This window comes from Astyanax mexicanus, chromosome 7, assembly GCF_023375975.1.
Source record: "Astyanax mexicanus isolate ESR-SI-001 chromosome 7, AstMex3_surface, whole genome shotgun sequence".
NCBI classification, from domain to species: Eukaryota; Metazoa; Chordata; class Actinopteri; order Characiformes; family Acestrorhamphidae; genus Astyanax; species Astyanax mexicanus.
The window spans coordinates 52,278,365-52,295,130 of NC_064414.1; positions in this window are offsets into that span (position 1 = coordinate 52,278,365).

A 16,766-nucleotide genomic window follows, 5' to 3' on the forward strand; every position below is an offset into this window, starting at 1 on the left:
TTGCTTTGAAAAACCAAAAAGCATCCACTTAATGTAATAAATAAATTAGACAAGTATAAAAGCCAATAGAAAACACTCTAGTTCCACTTTAGAGCAGTGGAACGGTGTTATAATACAATAGACAAAATAATATAATATAATACAATAATATTATATAATATTAATAATAATATATATTATATAATATTATCCATAATATAGGATGGATTGGGTGGAAATCATCTAACATAATTGACCTAATTGTTAGATGCAATCAGAACCTCACAGCAATGTTCAGAAATCTAGTAGAAAGTCTTATCTAGACAATACAGCCTGTTAGTTCAATAAAAGCAGGACACACTATTTAATACCTGTGCTTTATACATATAAACATTCACTATAAATCTATGTCCGCCTGTCTCCACAAGGGGGAGCTACAATCAATGTACAAGATTCATGCACCAGTGAGCCAAAACATTATGACCACCCAAATGAAATAATTAAGTGAGTACTTGTGAACAGGTGTTTTTTTTTTTTTTACAGTCATTTTGTAGGAATGTGGGAGAAATGCTCAGGTGTAAAAGACTGGTCCTCTTAGTAGAGGAGCCAAATCATTATGACCAGACAAACTGGGTCAAAGCATAAACAGTATATCCCCTATCACTAGTGGTGTCACAACACACACACCCAAGGAGGGTGAAGACTAGCACATGCCTCCTCCGACACATGTGAAGAGAGACTCCGCCTCTTTTTGAACTGCTGCTGATGCTGTAGCATTGCTGAGTAGCATCACAGTGCTAACGCTCGGAGGAAAGCGCAGCGACTCGGTTCTGATACATCAGCTCACAGACGCAGCCTTGTGCTGATCCACATCACCCTAGGAGTGATGAGGGGAAAGAGAGAGCGCCATCTACTGTACCCACCCAGAGAGAGCAAGGCCAGTTGTGCTTTCTCGGGACTCCGACAGCTGATGGCAAGTTGCATGACCTGGATTCGAACCAGCGCTTTGGACTGCTGGACAACTCGGTGCCCCATTTTACACATTCTACACCTACTTTGTGATTTTTTTTAGTTTCAAAATTTAATCCAACCAAAAGAGGTGGTCTTAATCTGGATCAACAGAGTCTGGAGTGTGAAAACATTTTTTTCTAGATCGTTCTAATCTTTCAGACCAATTACAGGAAGGTGAAACAGGTCATCACTTTTTAACAATAGAAGAACAAAAAGTAAGTACTATTGTGTCAGTATCTCACTTACCTTTGTAATGTGTAGGATTGCACACAGAAGTATGGGTACAACAGATTACAGTGCGTAATGGTGATTCTGTATCTACTGTAACTGTAGATTAACCCCTTATTTATAAATAAAAAAGAAATAAAAGTAATCTAAGAGGATTCTACTGTCGAATGCTCCTGCACTCGAAGGGAGTCCGAATTCGGCAAAACACCTGGAAAGACGAGAGTTAACCCCATGTCATATCAACTCTTTTACAAACCAATCAGTGTTGAGCACAGTGAGACTCCGCCCATAAGTGCTCAGTCACTAAACTACAGTGTGAAACCAAAACTAACTGAACCAACATGTACAGAATACAGTGTAACAAAAGATACAAGCCTTGGTTTGGACTTTCAGGTGTAAAAAAACACTTATTTTTTGTAAAGCTAATCCTTAGCAATCGTTTAGTTTAGTCAACTGGTAAATTTGTGCTTGTCTGAGAAGCAGAACTGTAGGTTGTGCCTAAATAGTAGCTATTTTTTCTAATTCACAACTAGTGTTGCATGCCAACAATTGATTGGCCTAAAAAAAAAAAAATAGATGTATGCATGCATTAATTTTGCGTTCATACAATTTGCTGTGATACTGTACTGAATGGAATATATAGAAAATGTTTGAGTAGAGCAGCTTTAGTTACCTATAATAGAGCCTCACATCTTAAAAGCAGGACATGATTGATTGTAACGTACTCCCTGACCTCCGGTTTAAACTGAACGGTGATTTGAAAGCCATTTGTGCAATCAGAAAGAATAACCCCTGGATGAATCTCCAGCCTGTTATTAAAGTTGGGTTTCTGATTGATCAGGTTTCAGGTTGCACTTGAAATGCAAAGCAGTTCTGCAGTTAGAAAATACGTAAATTAATAAATTAATAGTAATTTCACCCATCTGAGGGATGTTTGTACAACCCAAAATCAGAAGAAATTTTGTGTATTTATATTGCACTTTTTACAACTGAAGTTGCTTTATGTAGATATGTGGTAGCACTTGTCTTTGCTCTTTGCTTTTCTTGTGGCCTCGTCTTTGCTCTTCTTGAGGCCTTGTCTTTTCTTGTTAACTTTTCTTATGTTTTCTTGTACCCTTATCTTATCTTGTCTTTTATATACACTTTGGTACAGTACCTGTTACACTACAAAAGGTGCAACAAAATGTAAGACTTTGGGTTGGGGTTTTAATAGCGTGCTGCACAGGTGTGGCCGGTTCGCACTGATCACCGCTGGGATTTCTGGGAATTTGAGTTTCAGCACCAAACTTCACTGATTCTTCCCCTCTGTCGCCTATCTCCCCTGCTGGTGACCAGTGGTGCTCTTGTGCCTTTACACACTGAAATTTCTGTGGTTTTCTTGGGGGAAAAAATGCTCTTCAAAATAAAGATCCACTTTTTAAAAAGATAGAGATTGTCTTTTATGGCATTGATCAATGAACCCTGTAGAGCACTCTTTTTTGGAGTTCACAAGTATGCAACTGCTCAGGCATTCAATATTTCTTGACAAAATGTAATTTTTATTTGGAATTAACCTTTTAAACTTAAACTTTTTTCTCTCTTTCTCACTCTTTTTGGACCTCATGCCTTCTAAGGATTGAGCAATATGACAAAACATGTATCGTATCATGATTAAATGTTGTTATCTGGCATATTCTGAGTATATTTTAAAAAATCGCCAAAGCCTATTTAATCTTGTTTAATTAAACATAGTTTGAATGCAGCAAACTTTAAGTATTATTCATTGTACTAAGTATAGGAGAGTATTTGAATATTCATTTTTTTAAATCTGCTGAGTAAAGGAAAAGTACTCCTCAGCTTTGGACATGTGTACATGCCTTTAGGGCAGGGGTCGGCAACAGGCAGCCCGTGAGGTTGTTTAAACTATAATGAACGATAATGAAAAAATATATATATAAAAATAAAATGCTTCTCTGGTGAGCTTTTGTTTACATACCTCCCCTGTCTCTCTGTTGCACTGGGCGTGACTAATTTCCGCTTGTTCTCGTTTTTTCGCCCGTTCCTGGGCTCCCTATCTCCTTATAAGGGCGCTTTTTCCCAATTCCCGTGTCCCAATTCACTAGCCAGGGCAGCGGTAGTGTACTGGAAAGCGACCCCGATGACACGGTTTGGATCCTGCGTGAGGAGCAGTGTGTTTATTTATTATTAATTATTTTTTTTCTTTCTTCTTGGGTTTACCTGCTTTGAGATCAACTATTCTGCAATTGGGTTCAACAACCCTCTGGGCTTGAGAGCTACTAGTCTGTAGCACTGCATCTAATTACACTTCATTTTCCAAAACAGATTTGACAGTAATGACTTGGAAAATATCTGTCCCACGGCCAAACTTAATTGCCGACCCCTGCTTTAGGGTGTTTGGATGTGCAAAATAATGATGCGTAATGCATCTTTTCCAGAGGCACTTATGCATTTTTCAACAAGATGCAAAAACCACATGCTACATGCATGCATGCTTACAAAGTCATGGCTGCAGAAGAAACCTTACAATATTTATTGTAAAAATATATTTAAATATTGTAATATATCCTTTGTACCGTATCGCCCAGCCCAATGCTTTCATGTACAGAGTTCAGAAAGGTGACTTTGGCAGTGTGAAAGCTGGAGCCCTGCAGCAGAGGGGGATTATATCCACGGTTATCACAGACAGAACCTCCAGCCACAGCTGAACCTGATAAGAGTAGAGGACTGCAGTCGCCCCCCCAACCAACAGCACCCTCAAATATACCCCCCCCACCCTCCCACAGTATCACTGACGTCCAGAACCCCACCTCCACCATTCCACCCACCCACCTTGAATAATCAGCGGAGCTACAGTGGTCCAGACAACCCAGATGTGCCTAAGCCCAGTAAAGACTTTAATCGCCGCTGCGCCGTCGCTCTGTTTCTACAGGATTCAGCCTCTCTGTGCTGTTAGAGTGTTTTATAGCCTGTCTGAGGAGAGTTTACAAAGCTGAAAAGTGAGCGTTCACATTTTATAAATTGTATTTATTGTATTTATTTTATTGCATTTAGGAAACACTCTAATTTAGTGTGACTAACATAAGTTCCAAACTGTACAGGTCTCTCTGAGTTGTATATGGATGCTGCATATGGATGAAACTGTTCTTCAAAATGTATTGTCTGCAGTAGCTAGTAAAAGAAAATCCTCAGAAATAAAGGTTGATCAGAGAGACATTAAGGTATCGATGTGACCTCTTGAGTTCATGGCCTCGCCCACCTCGGCTCGGGACCGCCCACAGGCAGCGCTAAACCCGGGCTGGAGAAGAGCCGGCACTGTCAGCTAGCTAAGTAGGAGCTTACAGCTTCTTTTTACAGCAGCTAGTTAACATTAGCTATCTTGTGTAAGTAACTATAGGTTTAAATCGGATCTCCGGTGAATTCTGCGTTTTACCGAGACCTTAAATATACTCTAGGGAAGCACGGTTTAACCGTGGCTTTGATAACCTTTCTTCTGACGTTAAGTGAAGTTTAAGGGTTACGTTTACCCAGCACTTAGTGCTGTATCTTTATAACTAAGGCTGTGGCTCTGAAAACATTTCGTCTTTTGACTTTTAGAGCTGTAAAATTGACTGTGAGGGAAGGCAGCTAGACATTCTCTGCTGCAGTGCTGTTAGCCAATCAGAGGCGATATATTTGCACGTATGAATATTCATGAGTCCAAACTCCATCTTTCTTTAGAGACCTCTAATTCAGTGATCTAAAGCAGGACTAAATAGAAACACTGGAATCCCCCCCACCCCCCACACTCCAGCAAGAACATAGCAGACGTATGTAGGCCAGTATAAAGATGATCTGTGTAGAGACTCAAGAGAACTCCAGACAAACTCCAGTCCAACTAAACTTCTTTAATATGTTTAAAGAACTGTAGGACTCTGTGGGTGTGGCCTAAGCTTTTGTTCTTAATGGCTTTATTTTTTCCCCTTACATTACTTTTACTTTAATACTTATAGTTTTGAAACCAGTACTTTTGAACTTTTACTTAAGGAGTAAAAAGCTTGAGTTGATACTTTAACTTTTTTAAGTATTTTAAACCCTATTTTTTTAGGGAAACTGATGTTTCTTTGATTTAAAAAAAATTGAAAGCCTCTGGAATATAATCGAGAGGAAGATGGATGATCACAAACCATCAAAACAAACTGAACTGCTTGATTTTTTGCACCAGGAGGAAAGCAGCATAAAGTTATCCAAAAGCAGTGTGTAAGACTGGTGGAGGAGAACATGATGCCAAGATGCGTGAAAACTGTGATTAAAAACCAGGGTTATTCCACCAAATATTGATTTCTGAACTTTTGAAGGTCTCATGCCATAGTTTTTTTATTCATTTGTCATGTGAGCCGTTTCTTGTGAAAAAAAGTGCTCTGGTGTTTCTGTTTAGCCCTGCTTTAGATGACTGAATTACTGGTTTCTGAATAAAAAGAGGTTTTGGGCTCTTGCTCATGAATATTCATACATGCCAATATGTGGATATTTATTATTATTAATATTTGGGAGAAATGTTGTCTGTAGTTTATAGAATAAAACAACAATGTTAATTTTACTCAAACATAAACCTATAAATATTACATTACATTACATTACATTACATTTGGCAGACGCTTTTGTCCAAAGCGACTTACAATAGTCAAGTACAAAAGTAATAGAGGTTAAGATAGAACATGTTTTTAGATAGGGCTTAAAGGAGGTCGAAGGGAAATAATGGGATAGAGGAGTGAAGGAGGGGAAGAAGGAAATGGGGTTAGAAGTAGTTAGTGTGTTAGAGGTGTTAGGAGAGTAAGTGCTCTTTGAAGAGCTCTGTCTTCAGGACTTTATTAAAGATAGTGAGAGATTCTCCTGATCTGGTAGTAGAAGGTAGTTAGTTAGAGGTGTTAGGAGAGTAAGTGCTCTTTGAAGAGCTCTGTCTTCAGGACTTTATTAAAGATAGCGAGAGATTCTCCTGATCTGGTAGTAGAAGGTAGTTAGTTAGAGGTGTTAGGAGAGTAAGTGCTCTTTGAAGAGCTCTGTCTTCAGGAGTTTATTAAAGATAGCGAGAGATTCTCCTGATCTGGTAGTAGAAGGTAGTTAGTTAGAGGTGTTAGGAGAGTAAGTGCTCTTTGAAGAGCTCTGTCTTCAGGAGTTTATTAAAGACAGCGAGAGATTCTCCTGATTAGCAAAATCAGAGAAACTGATTCAGAAACTGAAGTTCTCTCTTCATTTTTTTTAGAGCTGTATATTTCTACCTATAGAGTAATGGATGTCAATACTTATATTTTTGTAGTGGGTGTATTTGGCTGAGAAATGCAGCTATTTTTACTTAATTTGTGTTTTTTTTTTTTATTTCTTTCAGCTGCTTCTAATCTCTCTCTCAGTTTATTACACAGAAAATCTGAATAAGTGCGTTTTGAGATTTACAGCACAGTTTACACCATCTGTGTACGTTACTACACCTTCAACCCAGGGGTTTTACTCTGCCATCTGCTGCCATCCTGCCCGCTCGTGCCAGCGCTGCTGATCAGCATGCAGGGTAATAATGTATGATGTAATTACAGCAGGCCGCGGTGACGCCTGGTCAGGGGGATAGAGTGGCGTATTAAAGCCAGTCGTAATGAAAGCAATCATAATCAGAGGAGTTATAAAGAATAATAAAGCGAGCCGAGTGCAGAGCGACGTGTCATTAGCTGCTGATTAGCCGTGCAGCTCGCGGCTCTGCTGCTCCTCAACTTCATGCTCATTTGTGCCTCCATTCTTCACCACCTTTCAGAGAAGTATGTGTGGAGGGGGGCAGAACCCGGGTCAGCTGGGTGAGAACTGACCTCTCTCAACAGGCCTTTCTGCCTTCAGGGGCTTTAGATTCTTCACTAGGTGTGAACTAGAGTGTGTGTATATAAGTGTGTGTGTGTCAGTTTGTTCATTTTCACAAAAATGACACCTATACTATATATATATATATATATATATATATATATATATTACACATCTCTGCTGGATTTTCTCAGTCAGCTTTATGAGGTAGAGTCACCTGTAATTCAGGCTTTCAGTTAACAGCTGTGCTGAACTCATCAAGAGTTAATTACTTGAATTTCTTGTCTCTTAATAAAGTGTTTGAGAGCATCAGTTAAAGTAAAGTAGTGAAGAGGTAGAGTTACAGGTATACAGTGAATAGTGAATATTTGAGTAATGTTCGAATCCAGATTATTAATATGAAGCAACAACTACTCAACTAAATAAAGAAAAAAATGATTTTAAGAAAAAATTAAGGAGTGTCAATCCGAAAAAAAGAATTTCAAAACTTTGAAAGTATCCCCAAGTGCAGTCATGACAAAGACCATCACAAACTTTATAATGATGAAACTGGCATTCATCAGGACCGCTTCAGGAAAGGAAGAGCAAGAATTCCTTCTGTTTCACAGGATAAGTTCATCAGTTACCAGCCTCAGAAACCACAAGGTAACATTTTAATATCTTGGTTTGTTTAACACTTTTAAGTTGCTACATGATTCCTTATGTGTTCCTTCATAGTCTGGATCACTTCACTATTCGTTTACAACGTAGGAAAACGAAGTGAGAATAAATTTAATTGTGGCTTAAGAAGTTTGGGAAAATATATGTTTGAAATGTCATAAAGTGATCGGGAGCCAGCTATGAAAACTTACAGACAGATTGTGTTTTTAGAAACATTTATACCATTAAAATTCTGGAGAAACTGTGGCATGGTTGGAGATCACACACACACATTCTGGGACTGCCTAAAAATACTGAGATTTTGAAAAAATATTAAATAAGAAGTGGAGGAAATCCTGAAAATTGACATGCCACTGGATCCATTATTGTTTATATTGGAAATACTGCCTGTAAACATGGTCACCACAGACCAAGGCAAATGATTACTATTAACTGAATATATATATATATATATATATATATATATATATATATGTATATACCGCTCTGGACAAAAATTAAAAGACCACTACAGTTTCTCTGATATTGCTATTTATAGGTTTATGTTTGAGTAAAATGAACATTGTTGTTTTATTTTATAAACTACGAACAACATTTCTCCCAAATTCTAAATAAAAATATTCTCATTTAGAGCATTTATTTACAGAAAATGAGAAATGTCTCAAAATGAAATACATTTGAGATGCATGTATGATTCCTGGCGTTCTTTAAAAAATGTGTGTGTGTGTGTGTGTGTGTGTGTGTGTTCACCAGACCCAGCTCTGCACTAGGAGACTTCATTTTCACCCCTAATTAGCTCTAACTCATGCATGCCCCCCGACTCTTTCCAGCTTCCTGATTGGTCGGTTTCGGCCGGGCCTGAGTCAGAGCAGCTAATTGAGCTCATCATTCAACTTAATGAGAGCTTTAGAGCCGAGAGGCTAAAACACACACTGACATCAACCCAGCCCAGAACCTGAGCACTGCCCGATTATAATATTTACAGTATTAAATATAGTACATATTTATATATAATAGAAAGTCTTTTAATCAGTATTTCAGTATTGCTCAGTATTGACCTTCACTAATTAGTAGATTAATAGGAAGAACTGCTATTGCTACAGGTTTTAATATGGAAATGAAGACATAACTTGTTATAACTATTGTATGTTGTGTTATGTGAGCATCTCGACCACCTCGAGATCATATGTATATATATATGTATATACGTATATATGTATGTATATATATATGTATGTATGTTATGTATATATATGTATATATGTATATATATATGTATATATATATATATATATATATATATATATATATATATATATATATACATAACATACATACATATATATATACACGTATATATACATACATATATATATATATATATATATATATATATATATTTGGGTGGATTATGATAAAAGAAATTCTGTGAAATAAATGAGGATGTGTTTTTTAAGTGTGATTCTTTAGTTAAAGGTACTTTTTACCATCTAAATTTAAAACAAAAAAACAATATTCTTGATTTAATATTAAATTAACAGCACTATTTAAAATGTAAAATTATAATTAGTTTTAAGATAATGTTACCTGCTTTAAAATTAGGATTATTGATTGGCCAAGACCAAACTTAAATAGAATTAAATTTTGCTTTAAATTTTTTTACAGGTAAAGTACATTTACTAGGTGTCATTGCTCTTACAGCAAATTACTAAATAGAAGAATCTAAAGTATAAAACATATTGTAGTTTTAAACTTTTTGTTTACTAAATAATTCCCCATGTGTTCCTATATAGCTTTAATTTAGTCTTCAATATTAAATGTACAATGTAAAACAAATCATACAAAGAAAGAAAACACATTTTTTTTTTACTGGTACTATATGTGTATTGGAATGATTTTACTTTACAAACCACAGTGTAAAACCCAATACATTCACTAAACTCAAATATTTAGTTGTAACTGATGACCATGTAATATAATGTTTAATACAGTGAATTTAACAAATCTATACAACATAGAGGCCAAGCAGTTAATCATTATAATACATGATCTACAAGCTTACCTAAGGTAGCCTGGGGGGAATGACTACACACTGATGGTTAGTTTCAGAAAATGAGGACACAACCTGTATGCAAATTTATTTTGCCAGAAGCCAATAGAAAAGAAGCTGCCAATGGAAACAGACTAAACACATTTATTATAAGTTGATTCAACTCTCTCAAGATATCTGTGTAAATGTATACAGCATGTGCCCACACATGACCACTTAACTCAAAATAGTTGAGTAATGTTTGGAAATATCCAGTTTTTACGTAAAACAAACTTTCGAGTTTAGACAAAAAGGTGAGTTTACAGTGCAGAAAAAGTGCTAAAGTTTGAAAACTACTATCAGAAGAATTTTACTTTATTGTTGCGTGCTGTATTATTGCAGTATCCTGCAGTGGCACTGTTCTGTGGTATCGGTCAGGGGTATCTGTGGTATCGTAAAGACCTACAGTTAATAACCCTCATATTTAAGGATAGTCTCTCATTCCTCTGAGCTCAGTCTTTATATGGTAAAAAGTATAGGGAGAAGGGGAGTTGTGAGTTAATGGCTTTAGGTTCTGTATTTATTCGAGCCGCCCCGTCTCTAACCCTCCAAATTAGCCCAGTTCGTTTTATTTCATTGTTTCGTTCCGAAACGAATTTCCTGCGGGTTCTCTGATTGGAAACGCACACCGCTCCCACAGATTATTTTCTTTGCCAATCAAAGCCGGGGTTATTGTGGTTGGCACAGGGCCAGGGCCTCATTCCCTGCCAGTCAAAACAGTTTTCACGAGCTCATGGGAAGTGCTACAATAACATCTTATCACTGGGAAGGAGCCCGCGGGCCGCACAGCACCGGCGCGGGAAAACAAACACCTCTAACTCCACACACAGCCTGTCTGCTGCGGCTGATCCCGCAGGAATCTGTTCTACACCAGATTATTCTACACATTTCTACACATTTCTGAACCTCTTTAACTGTGGGAATCCTTCTGTCTATCCACAGTTCAAAAAGTTACATTTTATTTAACAAATATACCTGTTCATGAATAATTCATAGTGCTTAGCTAAATAATATATAGTAGATACTGAATAGTAATACAATTCATATTAGATACTGAAAATTTCACAATACATAGATACTAAGGAATGTATATGAGGAATATATATATAGAATTATTTATAATATAAACTCACTTAATTCAAAGTATGTACTAAATCATTTATAAAAGATACTGAATATTTAATATAATTAAGTCACAATAGATAGTAAATAATGTATAGTAGATACCGAATAATCAATTGAATATGAGGAATAATTCATATTAGATACTTTTTCAAAGTATATACTAAATAATGTATAGTAGATACTGAATAATTTATATTATATACTGTGAAATTTACAATGGATAATACATATTGAATAGTAGATACTAAGTAATCAACTGAACATGAGGAATAATTAAAAATAGATCATTGTTCAAGGTATGTAATAAATAATTTATAGTAGATACTAAATAATTAATATTACATATTGGAAAATTCACAATAGATAATAGTAAATAATGTATAGTAGATTCTAAATGATCAACTGAATATAAGGAATAATTCATGATAGATACTCCCTTATTTAAAGTATATACTAAATAATTAATAGTAGATACTAAACAATTAGTATTACATATTGGAAAATCCACATTAGTAAATAATGTGATATAGTATATACTAAATAATCAACTAAATATGAGGAATAATTTATAATAGATACTCACTTATTAAAAGTACATACTAAATAATTTATAGAATATACTAAATAATCAACTGAATATGTGAAATAATTCAAATTAGATTCAAATTAGATTATATATTAAAAGTAAACATTAAAAAAAATATGTTAAATAAATATGTACTAAATACTAAATATTATGCAACAAATCTTTAATGATCAATATTGGTCCACACGCAATGTTTGAAATGAGAAATGGCTGAAATAACAAAAAAGACGCAGAGCTTTCAGACCTCAAATAATGTAAAGAGAACAAGTTCATATTCATAAAGTTTTAAGAGTTCAGAAATCAATATTTGGTGGAATAACCCTAGTTTTTAATCAGTTTTCATGCATATTGGCATCATGTTCGGTCCCACTTTATAATAAGTGTCCCTAAGTACTATGTAGTTACACAGTAACAATCCATGTAACTACAGTGTAACTACTGATGAAGTACACATTGTTACAGATTAACTACAGAGGTACAGGTTATGTAATTACACATGTGTATTAAGGTTAATTTTGACTTGTGTAAGTACACATGTGTACCAGGGGGAGTGTACTAGTGTGTGTAGTAGACAGTAGCTGTTAGATAAGTTTATACTCGATTTATCAAACACACTATTACACATGTGTAAGTACACTTACTCTATCACTTGTGTAAGTACACTCACCCTGAATTAACCCAAAATTATATATATATATATATATATATATATATATATATATATATATATATATATAAATAATACACATGTGTAATTACATAACCTGTACCTCTGCAGTTAATCTGTAACAATGTGTACTTCATCAGTAGTTACACTGTAGTTACATGGATTGTTACCGTGTAACTACATAGTACTTAGGGACACTTAGACACATAGTACTATAAAGTGGGACCTTATGTTCTCCACCAGTCTTACACACTGCTTTTGGATAACTTTATGCTGCTTTACTCCTGGTGAAAAAATTCAAGCAGTTCAGTTTGCTTTGATGGCTTGTGATCATCCATCTTCCTCTTGATTATATTCCAGAGGTTTTCAATTTGGTAAAATCAAAGAAACTCATCATTTTTTTAGTGATTTCTTATTTTTTTTTTCCAGAGCTGTGGAAGTTATAGTTTGTCAAGGTTATTTCCTTGTAATGTATGTGTGTGTGTGTGTGTGTGTGTGTGTGTGTTTAGTTTACAGTAGTTGTGTAAGACGGCCGGGCTGTTGGTCCCACCCCCTCTGTTTACACTGAAGATAATCTGAATTGAGCTGAAGTGGAGCTGCAGTAAATAGAACATTGTGTAGAGTTTTCCCACCATAGAGAGAGAGGAATATACACACTAAACACTTCGGACTTATCTCAAATATAATCTGCATTTATATCCAACAATCAGGCCTGTTTAAATACACTCCCCTTCTTTCCTTTCTACTGGAACCCGTTACGATTCTGCTGAGTCACCTGGAAACTGGCTTTTACTGTGGGTATTATAGGAACAGTGACACTACACGTTATAATAATTATAATTATTAATTATAATATGTTAGATTTATCGTCAATGCAAAAAAAAAAACACAAAAAAAGACTTCAATCAATCAACCTATATATTTTTAATTATTATTTTTTAAATGATTAATCTAATTTTAAATCTACATGAATATACATGAATAAAATATATACATGTAAAAAGAAAATAATTGAAGATTCTAAAATACCATAAGGAATTATAAAATATAAAATAAAGAAAGAGATAATAATAGTAAAAGTAATGTAAAATGATAAGAATGGTAAAAAAAATTATAAAAAATTATAATAATGAAAGAAAGAATAAAAATCAAAATGATAGTACAAAAAATTATTTAAAAATTAATAAAACTAATTAAACTTTAAATAATAAGAAAAAGTTAGACTCATTTAAAAAACAAAACTGCCCTTAACCTTCCCTTCTGGAAATGTATTATATGAAATGTATAAAGAAATGTATGACCATATCAGGTAAAAAAACATACAGTTGTGGCCAAAAGTGTTCATTAGAAAATGAAGCTTTTTTCCTAAAAAAAAAATGATTGCAAATACACACTTTTTTATACATATGTTTATTTCCTTTGTGAGTATCAATCAAAACTCTAAAAACAGAGATCTCAATACTCATTTGTCCACAATGCATTATAATATATATATATATATATATATATATATATATATATATATATATATATATATATATATATATATATATATATATATATAAAGTGGTCTCTTCATTTTTAGCTTATAGGTAACATATATAGAGACACTTCTCTTGATATAGGGATATATACAGGGGTTGGACAATGAAACTGAAACACCTGGTTTTAGAGCACAATAATCTATTGTGGTGACGGACAGTTCTGGTGGAAACAGGAGAGTTGAGGTGCACATTGAATTCTGCGTGATTTGATCAGCCGTGGTTTTATGTTTTTTGGATACAATCCGGGTTAGCACCCGAACATCCCTTTCAGACAGCTTCCTCTTACAGCGTCCACAGTTAATCCTGTTGGATGTGGTTGGTCCTTCTTGGTGGTATGCTGACATTACCCTGGATACCGTGGCTCTTGATGCATCACAAAGACTTGCTGTCTTGGTCACAGATGCACCAGCAAGACGTGCACCAACAATTTGTCCTCTTTTGAACTCTGGTACGTCACCCATAATGTTGTGTGCATCGTAGTATTTTGAGCAGAACTGTGCTCTTACCCTGCTAATTGAACCTTCACACTCTGCTCTTACTGGTGCAATGTGCAATTAATGAAGATTGAACACCAGGCTGCTCCAATTTTTTATTTTTGTTCTTTATTACTTACTACATACAGTAATGTATTATTGCATTTATTGAATTTTGAATCTACACTAAATGTGAGTTATGTTCTTGTTTTTAAGAATGTTCTTGTTTTTTTATGGATCTTCAGTAAAAATAAGGCCTCTACAGGTTCATGACCGTCACTGCTGCTTTGATTGATTGACCGATTAAAGGCGAGGTACATTGTTTCTGTATGTTTAACATTCTTGGGACAAATTACGTTACGCAACTTCTTTAGCAGCGTACGCTTCTTCCTCCTTCTGCTTTATTCTTCTATATTCACGTCTTCGACGTTCTTCACAGGGTGAGGTTTACCAGAACTCTGCAGGAGGTGTAAAGAGGAAGAGCTCTGCAGTTCTCAGTTTTATCTGTAACTTACAGAACTAGACGTACAGACGTGACGCAGTTTCAGCTCTGTAAACCACACCTTCAAATAAACAATTACCAGCTTAAAACCACTGAAGTAAAACCAGTTACAGACACACTGTATCATCACTGCCTGAACAAAAAAACACGTATCTCCCAACTGCCAACTTTACAGGAGCCAGAATATACAGTACTAATTTACCTTTTAATAGAAGTCAATGTTATATAATAATAATGTCAATTATAATCTTTTTCAGCATTGTTATGGAGTTATTTATTGTAAAATTTGGATAGTTATTACATAAAATCCTTTGGTGCTCCAAAATTGTAATAAATATACTGGGTTTGCTTCTCAAAACTCTCATAACACGAAACATTACTTTAATAATCTTTACGAACGCTTTCAAACTATCACTATCACATATTTAGACCCATTTGTCACTCACCAAGTACTTCTTAATTTGATTTTGTTTTTAATTTTTAATTTTTATTTTTGCACAAACAAAAAACAACAGACAAACTGCAAATAGCAGTTTAAATAAAGCCTCTACCTAAATAATATAAAAAATCTATTATAACAAACATAACATCAACAAAAGAATATCACATTTCAACTATATACCACAAAAAAAAAACAAAAACAGTAAATGTTTATGCAAAATATTATCACAATACATTCACCAAATCTTTAAAACATCTCTTATAATGTTTTACAGATGATGCAATTCTTCCTCCAAAATTAAAGAGGCTTTACTTTAGGTTTATTTTAGAAAAACAATATATGTATATGTATTTATTATGAAAAAACAATAAATAAATAAATATATATATATATATATATATAGGTCTGAAATGTTCACAAGTTCATATTCATTTAGAAACAACAATAATGATGTTTTTGGTGAATATTTGGTGAAATAACCCTGATCTGGTTTTTAATCACAGTTTTCATGCATCTTGGCATCATGTTCTCCTCCACCAGTCTTACACACTGATTTTGGGTGACCTTATGCCTTTACTCCTGGTGCAAAAATTCAGTTCAGCTTTTTTTTTGATGCCTTGTTGTTGTTTTTTTTTTTGTTGTTTTTTTTTTTCAAAAAAGTGGTCTAAACGCAGATGCTTCAGTTCTGTAAATTGAAAACATATTTCCAATACTTGTACCTGTCCACACCCACCACAGCCTTAGGGTCAGTAAAGTGTCCAGACTAGTCTCTTTACTCTCTAAATCACCAGGAGCTGCTGCAGCTTTTAATCTGTATATATAGCTGTATATATTTTGTGTATTCTGTGTTTTATTATGATACTGTTATCATATTAATGACATACAGTCATATGAAAAAGTTTGGGCACCCCTATTAATCTTAATCATTTTTAGTTGTAAATATTTGGGTGTTTGCAACAGCCATTTCAGTTTGATATATCTAATAACTGATGGACACAGTAATATTTCAGGATTGAAATGAGGTTTATTGTACTAACAGAAAATGTGCAATATGCATTAAACCAAAATATGACCGGTGCAAAAGTATGGGCACCCTTATCATTTTATTGATTTGAATACTCCTAACTACTTTTTACTGACTTACTGAAGCACAAAATTGGTTTGTTAACCTCATTGAGCTTTGAACTTCATAGCCAGGTGTATCCAATCATGAGAAAAGGTATTTAAGGTGGCCAATTGCAAATTGTTCTCCTATTTGAATCTCCTCTGAAGAGTGGCATCATGGGCTCATCAAAACAACTCTCAAATGATCTAAAAACAAAGATTGTTCAACATAGCTGTTCAGGGGAAGGATATAAAAAGTTGTCTCAGAGATTTAACCTGTCAGTTTCCACTGTGAGGAACATAGTAAGGAAACGGAAGACCACAGGAACAGTTCTTGTTAAGCCCAGAAGTGGCAGGCCAAGAAAAATATCAGAAAGGCAGAGAAGAAGAATGGTGAGAACAGTCAAGGACAATCCACAGACCACCTCCAAAGAGCTGCAGCATCATCTTGCTGCAGATGGTGTCACTGTGCATCGGTCAACAATACAGCGCACTTTGCACAAGGAGAAGCTGTATGGGAGAGTGATGCGAAAGAAGCC